General features: G+C 42.6%; 1 protein-coding gene across 3 annotated transcripts in view; it reads right to left on the bottom strand.

Moving 5' to 3' along the window:
• Marchf8 (membrane associated ring-CH-type finger 8) overlaps positions 1-24,159 on the bottom strand; it is a 97,697-nt gene extending 73,538 nt beyond the window's left edge. The window contains exon 1 of one of the 3 annotated variants that reach the window (XM_042696337.1): positions 24,036-24,159. The gene's annotated coding sequence lies outside the window, so the exon portion shown is untranslated. Of the gene's footprint in view, positions 1-4,511; positions 4,611-24,035 lie in introns of those variants that run through there. The other 2 variants (XM_042696340.1, XM_042696338.1) reach the window with 2 other exon arrangements.
• Between the last annotated feature and the right edge of the window lie 301 nt (positions 24,160-24,460).

The raw sequence follows: 24,460 nt of genomic DNA, 5'->3' as shown, positions 1-24,460 counted from the left end.
TCACATTACCAACAGTACAGTATTAAGAGATGGAAATGGCACTGAAGCTCAAGTGGTAGAGTGCTAGCCTTAAGCACAAAGAGGCTCAGAGACAGCACCCAAGCACAGAGTTCAAACCCCACAACCAACCAAAAAGAAAAAAAGAAAAAAAAGTTATCTAATCAAATTTAATATGTTTGGAAGTGGAGCTTGGCTCAAGTGGTTGAACATTAGCCTTGAGCAGAAAGAGGCTCAGGGCCAACACACAGGACCCAAGTTCAAGACTAAGGATCAGAAAAAAAAAAAAAAAAAAAGATATATTGTATTTATAAAGAGGTAGGACTTTGGGCTGAGAATGTGGTTTAGTGGTAGAGTGCTTGCCTACCATGCATGAAGCCCTGAGTTCAATTCCTCAGTACCACAGACACAGAAAAACCTGGAAGTGGTGCTGTGGCTCAAGTGTAGAGCATTAGCCTTGAGCACAGAGAGGCTCAGGGATAGTGCCTAAGTCCTGAGTTCAAGACTCAAGACCAGAAACAAACAAAAGAGGTAGGACTTTAGGAGGTGATTAAGTCATGTAGGTACAGCCCAATGAATGAAATGGAGACTGGTTAAAAGGCTGAAGCACATTGGAGCCTTCTGCTCTCACATCATGTGAGGCCTAAGCAAAAGACCCTCATCAACACCAAATGAAGAAACATGAAGATTTCAAAGCCTCCTAAGTTAGAAATTAATTCTGATTATAATCTACCAAGATATTTTGTCATAGTAGCACCAACAGACTAAGATGCATGTGTATTAACATACTAGATCACATCCTAATTGTGTCCACTGACAGAGCAAGAAGTAGTGACACAGCAGTAGCAATAAACAAATCATGTAACCACTTTTTTCTTTTTTTGCCAGTCCTAGGGCCTGAATTCAGGGCTTAGGCACTGCCCATGAACTTCTTTTTGCTCAAGGCTAGCACTCTACCACTTGAACCACAGCACCACTTCCAACTTTTTCTATTTATGCAGTACTGAGAAATCAAACCCAGGGCTTCATGCATGATAGGCAAGCTGGCTGCCACTAAGCCACAGTCCCAGCCCATGTAACCACTTTTTTGATTTCTAAATACTATGGCCCACTCTCAAGAACAAGGCTCCTGTAACTTTTTTTTTGGTCCGGTCATGGGGCCTGAACTCTGGGCCTGGGCGCTGTCCCTCAGCTCTTCAGCTCAAGGCTAGCACTCTACCACTTGAGCCACAGCACCACTTCCGGCTTTTTTCTTTTTGTTTATGTGGTGCTGAGGAATCGAACCCAGGGCCTCATGCATGCAAGGCAAGCGCTCTACCACTGAGCCACCTTCCCAGCCCCTGTAACTTTTTTTTTTTTTTTTGTCGGTTGTGGGGCCTGAACTCTGGTCTTGGATGCTGTCCCTCAGCTCTTCAGCTCAAGGTTAGCACTCTACCACTTGAACCACAGTGCTACTTCTGGCTTTTTCTGCTTATGTGGTGGTGCTGAGGAATCGAACCCAGGGTCCCATGCGTGCAAGGTAAGCACTCTACCACTGAGCCACCTTCCCAGCCCAAGAACAAGGCTCCTCTAAAAGCTGATTCAAGGGTCAGGGCATAAAAATGAGCTGAGGACAACCTGTTTACTTGTACCAGAAAGTGAACAAGTATTCCAAAAGACATATGAAAAGTGCACTAGAGACTCAGCTTGAAAAAGGCTCATCCTAACTACTCAGGAGGCTGAGATCTGAGGATCATGGTTCAAAGCAAGGCCAGGCAGGAAAGTCAGTGAGACTTTTATCTCCAATAAATCACTAGAAAACCCAAAGTGGCACTGTGGCTCAAGCAGTAGAGCACTTGCCTCAAGTTGAAGAGCTGAGAGATAGCACCCAAACCCAGAATTCAAGCCTCACGACCAACCAAGTATGAAATAGGCATAGCCATAATTCAAGTACTGAACTACAGGCCACCACATAAAATTATACATATATACCACTTAACACAAATGTATAAATAAGAGGGAAGAAAAAATGCTCTTCCTGAGGGAATACCAATTAACAGCTACAGAAAAAAGAAGGGATTTGGAAAATCATCACCAGATGTTAAGACTAGTGGGTTAAAGTTTGATGAGAACAGGACATTTACACAGCATCAACACATACTAACTTCAAAGAAAAAAACCAGCATTTTGTCAGTAGAGAAATCCAGCAGATACAAACTTCAAAAAGTATCCAAAGTCATGACCAATACCCAAGCAAACATCATGTGTACTCGAAATATGCTGCACTGAGAAGAATAAGTCATTTTTGCTACCTCTTCCTCAAATATAGAACCTGAATCTGATCATGAGGAACCTTCATACAAGCACAAATTAGGTATATTCCAGAAAAACATCCCTAATATAAAATATTTTGAAGGATTTGGACCCTTCAAAACCATTGATGCCAAAAACAAAGAGAGACTAAGGAATTACTTGCCCCTCATTAAGAGGGAATGATTCCAATGAGATATTGGGCAGGGAAAACAAAAGAGCAGTTAGGCCTATTATAGAAATGACCAATACAATAGAATTGCCATAGGCCACCAGTTATTAAATCTCCCGACACAATTTTACTGTGGATTGATGAGTGGAAATGCTAGCTATTGGGAAACATACAACTTAAGTCTCAAATGAATTTTTTAAATGTATGTATGCACATAAGTAGAAAGAAAATAAATACATAAACATACATATAAAGAAAGAGGGAAAGAGTGATAAAGCTAATGAAGCAAATTACAATCACAAATTTCAGTAAGGAACATGTGGTAATTCCTATACCCTTTGATACGTTTTTTGTAAGCTGGAAATCATATAGCAAGACATAATTGAAAAACTGGAAAAATGTTAATACATTAACAAATGAGAGATGGGAATGTAGCTTAAAGGTAGAGTACTTGGCCTAATATGCAGTAGCCCCTGAATTGTGACTTCTAAAATGGGAGGGTGGAAGATTTTTTTAAAGTACTAACACTCAAACAAATCAAGGGGAAAGGGTCATTTATGGCCAACCTACAAAATAAGCTAATGAACTTTAAGGGTAAAAGAAAAATAACTAATAACCAGGCAAGACAACAAAGAGATGTTTTTTCACCAATAATTTTCTTTAAAAAAAAAATCACATTATCAGGTTAGGTGTAGTGGCTCACACTCATAATCCCAGCACAGGAAGGCTGAGGCAGGAGGGTGACATGTTGAAGGCTTGAGATCCTGTCTCAAAAAAAAAAAAAAGTAAACACTAAAACTTGCTAGTGGGAGTGTTAATTAGAGACTTTTGGGAAAGCAGTTTGGCAATATGAATCAAGAGCCTAAAAATATCTTCACTATTGTAGTACAGACTATTTGAAAGAAATAGTCTTAACTGTGAATTAAAATTTATACCCAAAGATATTCATTAAAGGATATTTATAGTAGCAAAATTTTTTTAAGTAATCTACATGTTGAACAATAAAGAAGTAGTTAGGTAAACCACAAAATGGAATATTCCATCATTAAAAGATATTAAAAATATGAAGTGGAGGTGAGGCTCAAAAATAAGAACCAAAAAAGCCGGGCGCTGGTGGCTCACGCCTGTAATCCTAGCTACTCAGGAGGCTGAGATCTGAGGATCGCGGTTCAAAGCCAGCCTGGGCAGGAGAGACCGTGAGACTCCTATCTCCAATAAACCACCAGAAAAACCGGAAGTGGCGCTGTAGCTCAAGTGGTAGAGCGCTCGCCTTGAGCTGAAGAGCTGAGGGACAGCGCCCAGGCCCAGAGTTCAAGCCCCACGACCGACAAAAAAAAAAAAAAAAATAAGAACCAAGGCCCTGAGTTCAAGCCCCAGCACTAGTGCACTTCACACAGGCACATACATACATGCACACACACACACACACACACACAAACACACACGCACGGGCACACAATATTAAAAAGAAAAACTGTGTCAAATAAATTCTAAGAATATAAAGCTTACAAAGAGGGACATTTTAGATTATCTTAACCAAGTATAAAGCAATTTCTTAAAACCCAGACTACAGATGCTAAAAACATGACTGAAAATAAATATAAATAAAGAGCCTGAACACCGGTCCCAGTCTCCAGCTTATCTGAGATCTACTTTGCCTACTTCATCCCACCTATTCTGTCCACCCTCCAAAACAGAGCCCTCACTGCTCACATGGTCATGTCCCTCCCAACCTTCCTGCTCAGCTCCCTCAGCCCCTGGGAGCCTGGCACCTTCACCCTAGTCGGGAGCCTGGCACCTCTCACAGCTGCATTCATAAGCAAGCATCCACATGCTGTTTCATATTTACAAATTCCCACTTTGTTTCACACAGGTAAAAGAAATGGACTCCAGCTATTAATTACCTTAAAATTGAAACTAAATTAAATATGGCAGTTTATAGAGAAGCAGTTTTACTTTTCTTTGCTTCTTTCAAATAAAAACATAAAAAAAAAAACATCCTTTGCACTTCCTTCCCTAATCCAGATTCCCAAGGCAGACAGACACTGCATACCTGATTCCGGTTCAGTGCAAGGACCACAATGTCACCATCCACTCACTTCCAAGTCAAAAGGCATTTAACAAGCTAATCATCAGCTACCACTCCAGATCCACCCATCAGTGGCCTGCAGTGCTCAGCCACTACCCAAGGCCACACCTGATTCCAGCTCTGTCCTAGTCCCCACTGATTCCATCTTCTACTTGGCAACTTTCCAACTCATTAGCAGGGCAGAGCACAATCAGGGGACAGAAGGATGTGAGCAAGGCTACGAACACTGAGACACAGACAGGAGTATTATCTTAACCTGGCAAAGAGCTAGCTCAGAGGCATCCTTAAGTTAGAGGTCCTCAATAGAGAGAATTTTCAACTCAGGGACTTCTGGTAGTGTCTTAGGGTTGTCACTACTGTGGGAGTACAGTGGGCACATAGCAGTGGTGGCCAGGGTCAGTAATATCTACAGTACACAGGCCAGCTCCTCACAACAAAGACCCACCCAGTCCCAAATGTCAACATGCTACAGCAAGCAACTCTGCCACCAACTGACAGATGCATTCTGTTAAGAGTCTAATACCAATTAATCAGGAAGAAACACCCCATAGGAGACAGAAATCTACAATCATTTAGGAGCTGTAAACACAAACGCCCACAGTCTCAATCAGATGCTACAGCAGGTGACAGAATTGTTCCTTTGGATAAGGAAAGTCTACCTTAAATACAGGAAATAAGAGAATACCCCAATAATTTAAGCAAAGTAGTAGGTATGTACTTCCCTGCTCCTCCCCCTTGCTCTCGTAAGCTTCTTGCATTTCTTCAGACAGCTTCATGGTAGCCAGTGAGAAGACAGATAATACTATCAAAACTGCCCAGACTGCTAAATACCCCTAGAGAAGATGGCAATACATCCACAGAGAGGATGGCAAATTTAGCTGTGTCTCCTAACAGGGCAAAGATCCCGAACTCACGGTGCCCAGCTTAGCTTTGGAGAAACATAGCAAACATTCAAAGACTAATCAAAATGAAGAAAATATAGCACTGCTTTTCCAGATCATCACAAAATCTACATAACACTTAGGACAAGCAACATTTTAAAGCCAAGAATGAACAGTACTTAGCCTGTTCTTCAACAACAACAACAACAAAAAAAAAACCACGTTAGGTAAAGATGAATTTATTATATGAGTCACTGTGAAAGGATCAATGTATTTTCACTATAATAATTAAAGGCAGGTCCACTGAGTCACACAACACATTTTTTTAAATCATTTTAACAACTTTATTGGGCCATGATTTCTATCCATAGGAAATCAATCATAAGGTTAGAGAAGTCATTTGGTGCTATCTTGACTGAGGCCTAAATAACTCTGACCTAACTCTTAAGTATTACTAGCCTGTCTAACCTTAACCTTTGTCTTTTTGGTACTAAGCAGTACTCACCACTTTAAGGTGGCCCATTTCATCACTAGACAAGAATAATCATGGTGGCACACACCTGTAATCCCAGCACTCAAAAGGCTGGCAGGAAGATTGTGAGTGTAAAACCAGCCTGAACTACACAATGAGACTCTGGGAGAGAGGGAGGGCAGGAGAGAAGGTGGGGGAAAAAGGAAGATAAAGTCTAATCATTGTGAAAGAAGCCTAATCATCCTCAGTGTATCAGCCTTAACATTTCTCTCAGATCACCCTATTCTCCCCTTCTAGAGACTTTTTCCTCTCCAAGTTATGAAATATCCTCTCCTCATGAGCAGTGTCTCAGCTAGCTTTCAGGTAGAATAGTTAATGGGAGACAAAAAGCCAGAATAGCTAGAAGGAGGAATCTTAAGAGATAAACCAGGGCTGGGAAGGTGGCTCAGTGGTAGAGTGCTTGCCTTGCATGCATGAGGCCCTGAGTTCAATTCCTCAGCACCACATAAGCAGAAAAAGCTGGAAGTGGCGCTGTGGCTCAAGTGGTAGAGTGCTAGCTTTGAGCTGAAGAGCTGAGGGACAGCGTCCAGGCCAGAGTTCAAACCCCACGACCAACGACAACAACAACAACAAAAAAGAAATGTACTCTTTACCTGACTTATGTAACTGTAATGCCTCTGTGTCTCACCTTTGCAATAAATATTTTAAAAAAAAAAAAAAAAGAGAGATAAACCAGTGCAGACTCAATCTCACTTTTATGAATGAGTAAACTAGGCAGAGAGAGAAGCAAGACTTGTCAGTGGTCAAGACTCTTGCCCTCAGAACTACCCAAGTTATAAGGTAAGATGCTACAGAACAAAACTAAATTTTAAAAGTTTTATGATGAGCTCAGGGCTCATTCTTGCAATCATAGCTACTCTGGAAGCTGAGATCTGAGCTCATGGTTTGAAGCCAGCCAGGCAGAAAAGTCTATGAGACTCTTCTAGTTAACCACCAAAAAGCCAGAAGGTATGGCTCAAGTGGTAGAGGACCTATTTTGAGCAAAAAAGCTATGAAACTGTGCCCTGAGTTCAAGCCATAGTACTGGCATACATATATAAAAGTTTTATGATGATATAAAAAATGTTTTCAGTTCGACAAGTTTAAAAAAATCACACTTCGTGAAAAACGCATGTTTATTATTATATATGATTAGAACAAAAAAATAAAAGCCAAACGTGGGCAGCAGGTATGTGCTCAGGTGAGTGTTCCCCACCACAGGGACACAGAAACCCAAGTCCAAGGTCATATGGCAAAAAGCACCCAGTGACACCCCTCCAGAGCTTGCATCCTTCAGCAAGCCCACATGTAAGCTGAGTAAGTACCTCCCTAAAATTGCCACAACTAAATTAACAAATTCAAGACTTCCATTAATTCCTTAAAATGTTTATTGTTGGGGGCCAGTGCAGGTGGTTCACACCTGTAATCATAGCTACTTAGAAGGCAGAGATCAAGAGGATCACAGTTCAAGGACCACCTGAATGAAAAACTTTGCAAGACCCTTTTCAACAGAAAAAGTTTAGCGTGATGGCATATACTTGTTATTCCAGCTACTGCACAGGCATAAACAGGAAGGTTACAATTCAGACCAATCCAGGCAAAAAGTAAGACTGTATCTAAAAAGTAGTAAGAGTAAAAAGCACTGGAGACATGATTCAAGTAGTAGAGTGTCTGCCTAGACGCTGAGTTCAAACCCTAGTACTGTCCCCAAAAAAGTTTATGCTTGAACAGACTCTGTTACCTTCCCCACCAGGTGCTGGTGGCTTACACCTGCAATCCTAGCTACTCAGGAGGCTGAAGTCTGAGGACTGTGGCTCAAAGCCAGCTAAGGCAGAAAAGCCCACAAGACTCTTACCTCTAATTAACCAAAAAGCTAGCAGTGGAGCTGTGGCTCAAGTGCTGGATCACTAGGCTTGAGCACAAAAGCTCAGGACAGTGCCCAGGCCCTGAGTTCAATACCCAGGACCAACACAAAAACATAAAATAATCCTTCCCAAGAACATATATGTTAATTATTTCTTAACAAATCAGGATAAAATTTTAAAACATACAGTAAGTACCATTCTATTTACTAAATACTAAGTTACTTAGTAAGTAAACTGGCATAAAATGCAAGGCTACTTTAACTTGAAAATCAGGTTACTGTATTAAAGCATCAACTTCTGTACTGACTATCCTGAAGATACTCACTTCACAGCAAGCTAATCCTTCTGGGAGTAATATGGAGCTCATTTATGGCATGGAACTTTGTGAGGAATCTTAGCCTAAGCAGGGCTGCATACTCTCCTTTCCCAGAGGCTCTTACAGGGAGTCAGAGATCTTGTACTTTGAACTGAAGGCCAGGACTAGAAGGTCATGACTGGAAAGTCATGATTGGTGGTTAGTATAACCTATACATCAGAAGAATCAGAGTCTGGGGACCCAGACTCTGATTCAGTCACCTGAAGCAAAGTAAATGTCATTTACTCATGACACAGTGTCTTGTTCCTGAACAGTCAAGACAATCAAGAAAGCAAATCTCACAGCCTTCTTTGTAATTATGTTAGATGTCAAGTAACTGAACCCTGCAAAAGCAATATAAGGCCAGACTGTATTGCTGTGGGTAAAAAAAAAAATCCATTCAATATTCAATGTGATTCTCCAGCTCTGTCTCCTGCTGCCATGGAGGAGGCCACATGGCACAGTTACAAATAGAAAAGGTATAACCAACTTGTGTTGCTTTTTTTTTTTTAATCACAGGGATAAATGCTTTGTTGTCATTATTGTGAGTGCAGCATAATACACCCAGTACTTTTCCAAATTTTGCCTGCAGACAAATCATCATGTGATTGAACCTGGGATATGGTCTGAAAAGTCTGCATTTCTCATCAACACTGAAATGATACAAACGTAGCTACTGTGGAATACACTTTTGGGACAAGAGTCTAAACTACCAAGACTAATAAAAAGGGGAAAAACATTCAATTATTTTGAAAAAGCCTCCCATAAACTGACATTAGGATGGAAGGTAATGCCCATCAAATAATTTATCTTCTTAATTTCTTTGTAATAAAATTTGCTAGGACATAAACTGAATATGTAAGTACTTCCTACTAATCAGCAAGCTCAAGGTCAGATTAATGTAGGATAAAGGAAGCTCTGAGGAAACAAGTCCAGAAAAGCATAGAGTCTAACAAAATAATGACATATGATACAAGACATATGGTAGAACACTGAGCAAAAACAAGAACTTGTATGAAAAGCTTTTCAGGATAATAAAAATGAATGTACCTTAAACATATTTTTATGCTGGTCCTGGGTGCTGTCTCTGAGCTTTTCTACTCAAGGCTCATGCTCTACAGCTTTGAGATAAGAGTCTCACAGACTTTCCTCATACCTGCCTCCTAAAACATTAAAAAAAAGGGGGGGGGGGGACACATGGCCTGGTGCTGGTGGTTCACACCTGTAATCCTAACTACTCAGAGGCTGAGATCTTAGGATCACAGTTTGAACCCAGCCAGGGCAGGAAAGTCTGTGAGACTCTTATCTCCAATTAAACACCTCCAAAAACAATCAGAAGTGGAGCTGTGGCTCAAAAGTGCCAGGACAAACAAGCAAGCAAGCAGGAAAGCAAGGAAGCAAGAAAGCAAGAAAGAAAGGAGGGGAGAGGAAGAGGAAGAGGAAGAGAAGGGAGGGAGAGAGAGGAAGGAAGGAAGGAAGGGAAGGAGGAAAGGAGGGAGGAAAGCATAGGAAGGAAGGAAGGAGGGAGGGAGGGAGCGAGGAAGAGAAGGAGGGAAGGAGGGAAGGAGAGAGAGAAAGAAAGAAGGAAAGAAAGAAAGAAAAAAGGAAGGAAGGAAGGAAGGAAGGAAGGAAGGAAGGAAGGAAGGAAGGAAGGAAAGGAGAAAGAGAAAGAGAAAGAGAAGGAAGGAAAGAGAGAGAGGGAGGGGAGAAGGAGGGAGGGCACGAGGGAGGGGGAGGGGAGGGAGGGGAAAACACATGTATGTTGAAAATGACTATACAGTTTGTGGGTGGGGATGGGAGGGAAAAACTGCGAGAGAGCAAGGGAAGGGGTGACAATGCCCAAAAAGAAATGTACTCATGACCTGACATATCTAACGCCTCTGTACATTAGCTTTTTTTTTCTTTTTTTTCTTTTCTATTTTTTTGTATATCACCTTTATAATAACAAAAAATAAAAATTAACCATCCTGCAATCCTAGATGCTTGAGATATAATTGAGGGATTGAGGTTTGAGGCCATCCCAAGCAAAAAGATGTATGCACTCCTTCTCAACCAATGACTGGGCAAGGTGTCCTGAGTCTACTCCAACTACAAGGGAAGCACAAAGGCTCAGCAGAGTGGTACATGCTGATCACCTTTCTCCACAAAGGGACTCACAAACAGGCAGATGGCAACCCAAGCCTTCCAGGGCTTAAAGGGACTACCTCAAAACAGCCAACCTAGCCGGGCGCTGGTGGCTCAGGCCTGTAATCCTAGCTACTCAGGAGGCTGAGATCTGAGGATCGAGGTTCAAAGCCAGCCCAGGCAGGAGAGACCGTGAGACTCCTATCTCCAATAAACCACCAGAAAACTGGAAGTGGCGCTGTAGCTCAAGTGGTAGAGCGCTCGCCTTGAGCTGAAGAGCTGAGGGACAGCACCCAGGCACAGAGTTCAAGCCCCACGACCAACAAAAACAAAAACAAAAACAAAAAAACAGCCAACCTAAGAAGGGGCTCAAGGCTCAGTGGTAAAGCATCTGACTTGCATGGAAGATCCCCAAGTCTAATTCCCAGTATCACTCCCCCAAAAGACACATAACAAGGGAAATTTAGTCCTAGCCTACTACCTGGCTCTGTAGTTGTCGATGGTTAAGTGCTCATTAATGATTATTGCTTGATTTTCACAACAAATAGGAACATAAGAAAATTTAAGATGCCAAATCTTCAATTATCAAAATGAAAAGGCAATGCATAGAATCTAAAGCTTGTGAGTCCATAGAATCATGTACATTTTTTTTTTTGGGGGGGGGGGTCCAGTCATGGGGCCTGAACTCTGGGCCTGGGCACTGTCCCTCAGCTCTTCAGCTCAAGGCTAGCGCTCTACCACTTGAGCCACAGCGCCACTTCCGGCTTTTTTCTTTTTGCTTATGTGGTGCTGAGGAATCGAACCCAAGGCCTCATGAATGCAAGGTAAGCACTCTACCACTGAGCCACCTTCCCAGCCCCTCATGTACATTATTTTTATAAATGTGGAATCCTAGAAGAGGGGCAGAGCAAGATGGCAGTGTAGAGGCTTTCCAAAGGACTCAGTGAATAACAAAAATCTAGGAAAACGAAGGAGAAACTTCAGAAAAGCAGAACTGAGGAGGAACACGAGACACCGGACAGCTGAAAAGTGTGGTGGGACAGACAGCCAAAGGGAAACTAGGAGACAATTGGCAGCTCCAGCCCCATCTTCCTTGGGGGAGATTAAGGCTGAAGCCCTCACAAGGTAAACAACCAGGTGACCTCCAAAACAGATTCTAACAGAGCTAGCTGTGAGAATAACCCAAAGCACACTGTGCTGGGATTTGGCCAGAATGACAGGCCAGGTAAACAGGAGAGTCTACTCCTCAAATCTTAGAAATCCCAGTTCCTTTCTTGTGAGTGAGTAACCCAGGTACCAGTTTACATTTGCTGCTAGCAAGCCACCTGCAGCCAGCCGGGTTCTGAGACTGACACACAACTGAGGACTTGAAACACAGAAGCAATTGGTGATTTTTGTGATCCAGCACTAGCCAGTATCCAGGTGGTGACAGTTATCAGAGCCCCACCTCGGTGACAGCAACATTATAACCAGAATACAAAAGACCTAGCCTCTGCTGGCAGGAAGTTCTTATTACTCAGTGATTAGTTTACACGGATGGCTGGCAGACAGGCTTAGGAACTAAGCCACAACCCCAGAGGGCCTGAAAAATTAAGGAACATTTGAAGACCTGAGATATGCAGCCAGGCATCATAGGCAGGCAGAGAGAGGAAGACACAACTTAGGCGTTAGACCCAACAAATTCATTGGAGGAGGGATTTCAGAAAACAAAAGATTGATTCTCAGCTGTAGACAGTGATCAGCTTACACAGACCACAGCAAACAGTCCAAGGCAAAACAGATTTTGGGAAAGAACCACAAATGGGGATAGGGGGATGGAAGTTTAAGGAGTTTTTGGTCATCTAGCCACACTACTAAGGTACAAGACTGTCAACCTCAGGCTGACAAAGAGAAAGGGTTCAACTCAGGCTAGCGAGGAGTTCTGGGAGAGCTCAGGAAGCTGCTGGCAGGCCCGCAGTGCTGGGGAGCAGTCTCAGTATCTGCAGGACACTTCAGGATACTGGGCCCTCACCTCAGCGGGTGGAGGGCTCAGATTTCAGGAACTTGCAGAGTTATCAGTTAGGCAGCCCAGAAGGCAAGCCTAAAGACTAAGCCACACAAGCAGGGGGCTTAAGACAGTAGGAAGTAGCCTTAGAGAAGATTATCTTCAGGCAAGGTCTGAGAAGCAACAATTGCAAACAGAGCATGAGTCCCTTAGATGTCCATCCCTGCTAGAGAACCATAATCAGGCATATCAGGGAAACACCCCACTAGTAACTTGTCTGTTGCCCCAGTGGGTACACACAGGGGATCTACGCAGCAAGAAGGACCTTGACTGGCCCACAGACCAAAGAGTGCTGTGCGACTATCAGGGGCTCCAAGTGCATAGGAAGAAAGCTTCTAAAGTTGAAGCAGAACAAAAGTAAACAAATAATCCATTACCAGCCCTGCCTTCAACTCTTATAGAACACCAATCCAAATACCAGAAAATGCAAGTGATCCCAAGTTCTTTATCTGAGTGGTGTTACAGGACCAGGTCTTGGTACTTTGAGCAAGCTTTAGGCTTGCTAACCCAGTGTGGAAAAACAACACTAACTTTCCATGATAACAACTAAAGCAATTTATGACCACTAAACCCACACTTTTGAAGAAACTCAAAGGAATCCTACACACAGAGAGAAAGATAAATGAAACCAGGAAAAAAGAATGAAATAAATGCCACTGGTTGCGCAAATGAATAGTAGGGAAGAACCAAATACTTTTTAAAAATTGGCTGAATTTTCTTTTCTAGATCAAAAAGATAAGCATGTGTAAACACACAGAGAATCATGTATTTATTTGTAAATAGAACAGGTAATTGTGGGACCATCTGAGGCTTGATTCATAGGAGAGAATATTAAAAGGGTAAACAATACCAAAATACATTGGGAATCTGTAAAGGAAGATAGTAAAATGAAACTCACTGAAAGAAACAACGGGTAGTGGGATGAGAAAGTAAAAGTAAATGAAGGCCGAACATAGAGGTATAGCTCAAGTGGTAGAGCACTAGCTTTCAGTGAAAAAGTAAATGAAGGGGTCGATCTGATTAAGATACATGTATATGTGAAATAATAGTGATGAAGTATGGAGGTCTGGCTGGCACCATATTAGACACATGGTGGATTGTAGGTTCTGGCATCTTATATTCATGCTGGGAGAAGAACCCACACACACATACACCCCATCATCTACCTCCCAGGTGATAGGAGTGCCCAGATCCTTGAAGGCAGGAGCAGACACTTGTCTGATTGGCTATCGAATCTGTGAGTCCAGCGTCTGGAACTGGGAATTTCCTGAGGATCTGCCCCCTGTGCCAACCTATTTAGGCTCAGAGCAGCCTAGCCACCGATAGGCCATGCCACATGTGTGTCTGCGATCATCTCCTGTCTCCTGTCTTCTGGCTCGTCTCCAGGCATCATGGCGTCCCAATTCAGCTCTCTATTGAAGCTGAATTGGCTTGTTGATATTGTTTTTGTTATTTCTTTCCTCTTAGCATGTTTCCTAGCTGTGTTATGTGTATTTGCGTGCTGCAGGCCTTTGTAACAACTGGCTGCCTGCAGCCTATTAACTGTATAATAAAGACTCCAATTTTCTATATTTCAAAATGTGGCTACTGGCAGGTTCACCTTACAACAATTCTTCTGTCAAAAACTTAAATACTGGCCAGGCACCACTGGTTCATGCCTGTAATCCTAGCTACGCAGGAGGCTGAGATCTGAGGATCAAGGTTCAAAGCTTGAGCAGACAGTAAAGTCTGTGAGACTCTAATATCCAATCTCCAAGAAAAATCGAATCTCCCAAAAAGCCAGAAGTAGAGCTGTGGCTCATACAGTTGAGCACTAGCCTTGTGCAAAAGAGCTCAAGCAGTGGCCCAGGCCATGAGTTCAAGCGCCAGGATTGGCAAAGATACTGGCTGGCACACACACGCACACACAACACACACACACACACACACACACACACACACACACATACACACACGGAAATGTTGATCTACATCTATGTTGATCTGAGTAAAAAAGTATACTGCAAAATAACATGCAACATGACTGCATTTATGTTCAAATACATAGTGAAATAGCACTTCCAATGCTAGAATTTTTTTCTTTTTGGTCAGTCATGGGGCCTGAATTCTGGGCTTGGGAGCTGTCCTTCAGCTCTTCAGCTCAAGACTAGCACTCTACCACTTGAACCCTTGAACCACAGCACCACTTCCTGCTTTTTCTGCTTATGTGGTGCTGAGGAATCGAACCCAGGGCCTCATGCATGCAAGGCAAACACTCTACCACTGAGCCACCTTCCCAGCCCCCAATGCTAGAATTTTTTAAACACCATTACCAGTGTAGACTTTTTGTTTTGTTTTTCTGGCTGAGACATGGTCTTGCTCTATTGTCCAGGCTGGTCTCAAACTCAAGGGCTCAAGTAAATTTCCTACCTCAGCCCCAGAATAGCTAAGATTACAGGTACACACCACCATACCCAACTACCTCTGCAATTCTTTTAAAGATAACAGATATTCCATTGTCAGACTGGATGAAAGCAACAACAAAGAAATGCGGAGAAGAACAGGGGGAAAAATACTACTCTTTGCAAGTTGGAGGATAAACATTCTTTTTTTTTGGGAGGGGGGTCCAGTCGTGGGGCCTGAACTCTGGGCCTGGGCGCAGTCCCTCAGCTCTTCAGCTCAAGGCTAGCACTCTACCACTTAAGCCACAGCGTTACTTCCGGCTTTTTTTTCTTTTTGCTTATGTGGTGTTGGGGAATCGAACCCAGGGCCTCAGGCATGCAAGGCAAGCGCTCTACCACTGAGCCACCTTCCCAGCCCCAAGGATAAACATTCTTACATCTAGATTCAAACAATGTACATGCAACTCTCCCTATTGATATATACCCCCAACAATTTTTTAACATATTCACAAGGAGAACTAAGTAAGAAATATAAGTTACAATGAAATAATACACCAATCGTGATACAGGTTGACTGCTATTATCAGAAATGCTTGGGACAAGAATATAGATTTCATAGTTTGGGAAGTTGGGCATATTTGGATATACTTTACCATATAACCAGCCCTAATATAAAAATCTTAAAACTAAAAGGTTCTAAAGGCCCCACATGACACTCCAGAGCTTCAAATTCTGAAGTATTACAGGTATCAGTGTTCTGGATTGGGCAACAATCTGTGTACTCATAGTTACAAGATCTAAAAGATAAAGCACAAAAGCAAAACATATAGTTTAACATTATGCCTAAGTTTTTAAAAACAACAAAACTAAGGATTCATAGATACAGATTTAAACACAATGAGGGGCTAGGGAGTAGCTCAGTTCGTACAGTATATGCAACACCCTGTTCCAAGGCCCATCACCAATAAAAAAAAAAAAAAGGGCCTACCATGACATATTATTTCTCAGCCATTAGATGGTAACTTTAAATATTTGACAATATTAAGTGCTGGCAATGATGTGGTACACCACTGGTGTAAAGCCCTTTTAGTACAGAAAACAATTTATATATTTTTTAGACAGGAGCCTAAAGAAATCCCTCCCCACAAGACTCCTGTCACAGTTACTCAATTACACTCATCTGGGAACAGCAAGAAGGAACTGCACACTCAAATGAGCAGAGCAGTCTAGGTCAACCAATCTTATCACATGACCCCTTAAAAGGCAAGAAACCTAGAGGAGGAGGAAGAGATGAAGCAGATGAGAAGACCACAAGATCTAAAGTAAGGGGACTCATCCCAGTTGCTGTATCTGAAGGAGGCACTAAGGTACACAAAGCATGGAATGTGAATGGCTGCTAGAAGCCAGAAATGCCATCGACTGATATCTAGCAGGGAAAAGCAAGGCAAGAATGCCCACTGGCTGACACTCAACAAGGAAAAGCAGGCCTCAGTTCTATGACCATATAGAAGTGAACAATCTAAGAGAGCTTGGGAATGGATTCATCCCCAGAGCATCCAGATGAGTACAGTTCTGCCAATAGCCTAATTGTGGCCTCCAGAGAGCTGCAGAGCAGATAATCCAACAAGCTGCCATGATTCTTTTTTTTTGTTTTTCTGTTTTTTGTTGGTTGTGGGGCTTGAACTCCAGGCCTGGGCCCTGTCCCTCAGCACTTCAGCTCAAGGCAAGCACTCTACCACTTGAGCTACAGTGCTACTACCGGTTTTCTGGTGGTTTATTAGAGGTAAAAGTCTCATGGGAACTTTCATGCCCAGGCTGGCTCTGAACCACAATCCTCAGATCCTAGCCTCCTGCGTAGCTAGGATTATAGGTGTGAACCCCCAGTGCCGGGCTGGGTGCCATAATTCTAACCTATAGAAGCATCAAGTAATGCCATCTGTATTGTTTGAAGCCTCTTAATTAATGGCAATTTGTTATACAACAATAGATAAACAAAGCTGGGCACAGTAGTTCTGTAATCCCAACTATTAAATAGGCTGAGGCAGGTTGAGCCCAGTAGTTCAGGGCCAACCTGGGAAACATATTAAGACTTTGTCTCAAAATAAATAAATAAATAAATATCCTGATACTTGTAGAATCGTTGAAAAATTGCATTTGCCCGCCTATAACATCACAGGCAGACACCAGATTGTATAACTACAGAATCCCTTACTTGTGTATACAAGAAGATACTCACAAGAGTGTTCTTATAACACTACTCCTAACAGAGAAAACAACCACCCCAGTCAGTCATCAAGAGCATAAAGAACCAGTTGTGGAATTTCTCTATAATGTAGCACTCACAAAAAAGAGGATGGGGGCATTTTAAGCACTCAGTCATCACATGTGGTTAGTGCCTATGGTACGGACCATGAAAACACAAAACATTTCTAACATCACATAAAGTCACAATGCACAGTGATTACATAAAGGGCTGTGTGTGTGCATGGAAAGCTTTATAGCACCAGAAGGACTCCTGGATGTCAGTGATTCTTGGAAAAAGGACTGTGTTATAAAACAAGATACGTACAGATGACTGTCAAGTCTAATACTGTATGGCATAAAAAAGTAAGTGAAAGCTAGGAATGCTCAGTGGTGAGCACTCTGAAGCAGGTGTAGGTAAAAAGGCAACATCCCAGAGGTCATAAAGCTAAGGTCAGGTTGCACTTACGTGATGATTACAGAATGGGAGTATCTACATTCTACACATATTCTAAATATCCCAATCTACTTAACAGTTAAAAAGATGAAAACAGGGCTAGGAATGTGGCTTAATAGTAGAGTGCTTCCCTAACATGCATGAAGCCCTAGGTTCAATTCCTTAGTATCACATAAACAGAAAAAGCCAGAAGGGGCATTATGGCTCAAGTGGTAGAATGCTAGCCTTGAGCAAAAGAAGCTTAGGGCCTCAGTTCAAGCCCCAGGACTGGGAAGAAAAAAAAAAGATGAAAACATCTTCCTAAACAAACCAAAGGGAAAAAAATCTTTTGCCAAGCCATGTTCATTAAAAAAAATAATTAAAATAAGTAATTCAAATAAGACACAGAAGTCCAATCTCTTTTGTGCCTATCAAATGTTACTCAGCATGTTTGCAAGGGGCATCCATGTTGCAGCATCAGACAGTACACCATTCCTTTTTATGCATGAGTAGTACTCCAGTGTCTGGGTACAGCACATGTTCTGTAACCCTTCATCCTTGGTACAGGTTTTAGTTGTTTCTACTTCTGAGCTACAATGAATACTGTTCCTGTGAGCATTGATGGGCAAGTTTTTATGGGTGTAGTTATACTTGCATTTCTCTTGGGTATACACCCAAGAGAGAACTGATATGGAATGTGGTACCCCATGTCTAGCCACTGAGAAACAGACAGACTTACTTTATATCACACTACATTACCACCCATTACAACAGTGTATAAAGACCGAATGTCTCTACAACTTCACCAACACTTGTTATTACCTGTCTTTTAATGCAGCCTTCCTGGTGGGTGAGAGGCAGCATTTCAGCTTGATTTTAACTAACATTCATTCCCCTGGTGACATTCTTTTGTGTGTTTATTGACCATTTGTATTTCGTGTCTGAAAAAGTATCTATTGAAATCCTTAGTCCAGTTTTGTATCATCAGCATGTAAGGGTTCTTTATATTCTCAGAACACTGGATCTTTATTAGACATTTTTCTCATACTGGACACTAGAGAGTATGAGAAATTCTTATCCTTGGGGAGAAAAAAACACAGATGAAACTTAGTAACCAAACTGTTAAGTGAAAAGAATCACACAGAAAATAATTCATAAAGAGGCTGGAGTGTGGGTCTGGGAAGGTGGATCCGTGGTAGAGTGTTTGCCTTGCATTCATTAGGCCCTGGGTTCGATTCCTCAGCACCATATAAGCAGAAAAATCCAGAAGTGGCACTGTGGCTCAAGTGGTAGAGAGCTTACCTTGAGCTGAAGAGCTGAGGGACAGCACCTAGGCCCAGAGTTCAAGCCCAGGACTGGCAAAAAAAAAAAAAAAAAGTGGCTGGAGTGTGACTCAAGTAGTAGTTATTTATTGTTGTTGTTGTTGTTTTGTTGCCTGTCTTGAGACTTAAACTCAAGGCCTAGGTGCTGACTGAGCTTTTTATGCTCAAGGCTAGAGCTCTACCACTTGAGCCACAGCTCCACTTCCAAATTTTTGGTAGTTAACTGGAGCTAAGAGGCTCATGGACTTTCATACCCAGACTGGCTTTGAACAGCAATCTTCAGATCTCAGTCTTCTAAGAAGCTAAGATTACAGGACCAGCTAATGGTAGAGCTTTGGCCTAGAAAGCACAAGGCCCTTCGGCTGGGATGTATAGCTCACTGGCAAAGCGCCAATGTCCTCAGTTCAATTCCTAGTACCAAAAAAGAAAAGACAAAAAAATACAGTTAAAAAAAATACTAAGCTGGGCACAAGTGGCTCACTCCTGTAATACTCGCTACTCAGGAGGCTGAGATCTGAGGATTGTGGCTCAAAGCCAGCCCCCACAGGAAAGCCCGTGAGACTCTTATATCCAATAAACCACCAGAAAAGTGGAAGTGGTGCTGTGGCTCAAGTGATAGAGCGTTAGCCTTGAGCTGAAGAAGTGAGGGACAGCACCCAGGCACAGATTTCAAGACCCACAACCAGCCAGGTGTCAGTGGCTCATGCCTGTAATCCTAGCTACTCAGGAGGCTGAGATCTGAGGATCGCAGTTCAAAGCCAGTCCAGGAAGGAAAAGTCCATGAGACTCTTATCTCCAATAAACCACTCAGAAAACCAGAAGTGGTGCTCTGGCTCAAGTGGTAGAGCGTTTGCCTTGAACTGAAGAGCTGAGGGACAGTGCCCAGGCCCAGAGTTCAAGCCCCATGATAGACAAAAAAAAAAAAGACCCACAACCAACAAAAAATAAAAATAAACAAACAAACAAGCACAAGGCCCTTAATTCAAACCCTAGTATCTACCCACCTCCCCCTGCCATATATCCATATGGATATGGACCATTTATAAAGCCTTCAAAAGCAGAGTTTGGAAGTATAGCTCAATGGTTGAGCACCTGAGAGCTCCTGCTTAGTACTGCAGAGAATATGGGGTTCAGACCTAGCAGAAACGAAGAAAGGAAGGAAGGGAAGGAACCGAGGGGGAAAGGGAAGGGGGAAGGAGCTTATTTTCCTACATTTGCCATATTTTGTATGCATTTACAGTCTCACTAACAATTGGAGGTTTTGAAAATTTAGAAAGACACTGAAGTAGCTCAATCTCAACACACTTAAGGCAGTGAAGGTAATCACACCAACCAAACTGCTCATTCTGCCAAACATTGCTTTGAAGGACAGTGCTTTTTCAGAGGGAGAGGATACTAAGGATAAAACCTAAGGGTGCAGCTTTCTACTACCTGAGTCATGTAACAGCCTTTTTCATTCATATTTTGGTTTTGAGGTAGGTTCTAGCCTATACTTTTGCCCAAACTAGCCCTGAAGTCACCATCATCATGCCTCCACCTCTAGAGTAGCTGAGATGAAAGATGTGTGTGCCACTACACATGGCCTTTTTCCCCCTTGCTATGAAATCCTGCTGTGCCTCAAACTTTACAATCCTCCTCCCTCAGCCCTACAACCTACAACACATATGCTTTGCAGAAGAGAAAAGATAGATGGCTTGCTCTTACTTTTTTTTTTTTTCCACCTTTTTGTCCATCCATCCTCCTGACTCTACTTCATCTCACTGACCTGAATAAAATAGCAGCTCCTCTGGGGAATTGTGTCATTTAACTTACCAGCTTGAAGAATATACACCTCCTCTATTCCCACAGCTTTTGAATCACATTACCCTTGGATTACATTTTCTTTATTCCTCTATCAAAAACATGTCCCTGGAGAAGGCACTGATTTTGTTGTTACTGACTACTGAATGAATCCAAAAATTCAGGTATTTAGTATGAAGTGAGTAAAGAAATTAGATCTGGCCTAGTTTTGTTTTGTTTTGAAATAAGAAGTTAAAAATATACTCCCTGGGGCTGGGAATGTGACTTAGTGGTAGAGTGTTTGCCTAGCATGCATGAAGCCCTGGGTTCGATTCCTCAGTACCACATACACAGAAAAAGCCAGAAGTGGCGTCATGGCTCAAGTAGTAAGGTGCTAGCCTGAGCACAGAAAGGCTCAGAGGCAGTGCCCAGGCCCTGACCCTGAGTTCAAGCCCCTGCTGGGCGCCAATGGCTCACACCTGAAATCCTAGCTACTCAGGAGGCTGAGATTTGAGGTTCAGGGTTCAAAGCCAGCCCTGGCAGAAAAGTCTGTGAGACTTTTATCTCCAATTAACCAGCAGAAAACTGGAAGTGGCACTGTGGCTCAAGTGGTAGAGTGCTAGCCTTGAGCTGAAGAGCTAAGGGACAGCACTCAGGCCCAGAGTTCAAGCACCAAGGCCAACAACAATAAAAAAAAAAAAATCATACTCCTTGAAAAAAATTAACATTGATGTTCTTAGTATAGGAAAAACAAAGTTGGTAACAGTTAAGGCAAAACATAAAATGTTGATATCATATGCACTGATAACTTTCCCAAATTCAGAAGTCACAATCATAAGGACATAAGAACTTCCACAAATATCATTTATCAGATGGGCATGGTTGTGCACATTTGCAATCCGTGAACTGGGGAGACTATGGCGAGAGGATATTGAGTTTGAGGTCAGCCTGAACTACATAAAGTAATCTGAGAGAGCAAGAGAGAGAGCAAGGGGGGGGAAAGAGATCGCTTACTGTTAGAATAATATGCTGCTTTAAAAAATGTCTTTAAGTCAAGACATATAACTGGAGAACAGGTAAGGGAAGAAACTTTTTACCAAAAAAATTGTATCTGGCATTTGAAGATTCAAATTTATATTATTTTCAGAAATATGAACACAATTTTTACTTGCTCTTAAATATTTTAAATTACAAAGCACCGAAAGTATAAACCAAGACATTCTGTGCTTCTAGAAGAAATGGAGGGTTGAAACTGAACACCATGGAGCCTTACAACAGCTAGGAATATCCTTTGCTACTAAATCCCTAACAGGGATTTATTTATGTATGTATGTATGTATGTGTGTGTGTGTGTGTGTGTGTGTGTGCGTATGTGTGTATGTGTACGCGTTCGTGTGTCTGCCTGCCTGTCTGTCTGTCTATCTGCCTGCCTGTGTGTCAGTCAGTCTGTCGGTTGGTCTATCTGTCTGTCTGCCTGTCTGTACCAGCTTAGATTTAGGGTCTTGCCCTTGTTTGGTTTTTTTCACTTCACTAGCTTGCTACCATTCAAGTCACACCTCCACCCTGCTTTTTGCTGGTTAACTAGAGATGGAGTCGCCAAGACTTTGCAGTCCAGGCTAGCTTCACACTTGGATCCTGAAAGTCTCAGTGTTCTGAGTCGCTGGGATTAAGGCATAAACCACTGGTGGTGGACACGAAAAGGGACACTTAACAAATCAACTCATTCCTTTCTATGCCTGGAGCTAGTTTCTTCCTGGTGATATTTAAATAGAACAAAAATATTGGAATTAGGGCAGCCAGATTTAATTCAATCAATCAACAAGCTGGCCTCAATCTCATGATACTCCTGCCTCTGCTTTCTCAGTAGCTGGGATTACAGGAGCACTAACATGCTGTTTTAGATAAATGATAAATAATTTTAAGTATGTCCTATATATTTTATGTTTATCTGAAATTTCTTTTTATCTGACAATTTCTTCGCTTTGGTTTAGAAACTGAGAACCAAAGGAAAGGTAGTGACTTGCCTAAGCTTGAACCAAAGGTCAAAGAAGTATTTTCTTTGAAAAGAAAAAACATATTACACCTTGGGTTCCATTTAGAATAACCTCCAATTCCTGAATTTTTGCTCACCTCTGGGACTTGTATGAAAGTGCCTTTTCCCTTTAAACCTCAGCCTTCAGGTTATAGTAAGTTTTTTTTGGTTTTTTTTTTTTTTGGGGGGGGGGGGGGCGCGTGGGGGGGATGGGAGCTGGTCATAGGGCTTGACCTCAAGGCCTAGGTATTGTCCCTGAGCTTTCTTGATCAAAGTTAGCATTCTAACACTAAAGCCAAGGCTTCACTTTTGGTTTTTTGGTAGTTAATTGAAGATAGAGTCTCACAGATTTCCCCCGCCCAGGCTGGCCTTAAACTGTGGTCCTCAGATCTCAGCCTCCTAAGTAGCTAGGATTACAGGTATGAACACCCAGCTCATAACTTGAAAAATAAAAATCTTCATAACTGCTTTTGGTTGTGCACCTCACATTCTGTATTTGTATATTAACATATGAATATATAAATTAATTATATATTAATATACAGTTAATTAGTATATATTCATATACATACTATATGAAACAAAAAGTTATTTTCTCTTGAACCTAGTCTCTCAAAATGTATTTCTGTTGCTCTCCAGGATTTCAAAATCTAATAAAAGATCTACTGCATGACTCTTCAGAATTTATCAATTATGAATTAATTCACTTTTCATGGGGATTTGTGAAATATCCATCCATCTTAGCCCCAAATAAGTCTTCCATTTTCAAATAAACCAGCAAAGAGGGTGACTCTCATTTTTACAAACACACTTCCCTGAGATTGACTGCACAAAGGGATAGAAAGAGAATTGTCTTTTTCAGAAATGTAGGGACCTTTGGCAGCAACTAAAGATATACTAGTAATATCTATCTGCATAAATATAACCCAACAGAGTCCGGGGGAAATATTTTAAAATACTCAAATTCATCTTCAGATCCCATCAGAGACGGTTCTCTCTCGCTCCCTCCCCCCACCTCATGATGGTATCTCTCAACTTGGATCCTTAGAATCAAGAGTTATCAGGGATTGGGGGAAATTCTCATCTTTTTTTGCAAATAAGGATTGCTATTATTTTCCTAAAAACAGCTTTGCTTCATTAAAGAAATAGGAATCCGGCGCTAGTGGTTCACAGCTATAATCCTAAAGAGGATGGTGGTTCGAAGCCAGCCTGGGCAGGGAAGTCCCTGAGACTCATCTCCAATTAATCACCAAAAAGTGTGAACGGGAGTTGTGGCTCAAGTGATAAAGCACTAGCCTTGATCGGAAAAACCTAAAGGGGCAGCGCCCGGGCCCCGAGTTCAAGTCCTAGTTCCGGCACAAAAGAAAGAAAATTAACATAAGCCTTTTGGAGAGTCCCTAATGTGGTGGCTTTTTATTGTTACTCAAAACTTCACCCTGATGAACGAGAATGCACTTTCGTTTCAGATACGGATTGAAAAGACAGGAAAAAACCCAAGCACCGAAAAGGCAAATGACCTGCGTCTGCTTTCCCTCGGCGGCTCGACCTGCGCGGCGTGGTCTGGACGTCACATCTCAGCCGCGGACCGTCCTTCCCCGGGCTCGCGTCCAGACTTCCATTTCCCGGACGTGGACACTGAGGCCTCGCGGCTGCCGGGGACACAGAGACGGCACCGGCCGGAGGCGGCGCGAGCGGCGGGGCCTGAGCAGCCGAGTCCGGAGGCTCCGCGGGCGCACAGTCGTCGCCCGGCCCGGGCCGCCCCGGGCAGGCCTGGGCTGCAGCGACCGCCCCGCGGCCCACCTGTCGTGGACGGCGCGCCGGGCAGCCACACCCCCTTCCCTGCCGCCGCTCGCCCCGCGGCGTCCGGGCGGAAGCGGCTGGGCCCGGCGTGGGGCGCGGGTCTGGAGACCGCCGGTGTCCCCTCAGGTGGGCGCGAACTTCG

This window comes from Dipodomys spectabilis, unplaced genomic scaffold, assembly GCF_019054845.1.
Source record: "Dipodomys spectabilis isolate Male_0828 unplaced genomic scaffold, ASM1905484v1 ptg000207l, whole genome shotgun sequence".
NCBI classification, from domain to species: Eukaryota; Metazoa; Chordata; class Mammalia; order Rodentia; family Heteromyidae; genus Dipodomys; species Dipodomys spectabilis.
Note: the sequence above shows the minus strand (reverse complement) of the source record. Positions and strands in the feature narration are given on the sequence as shown.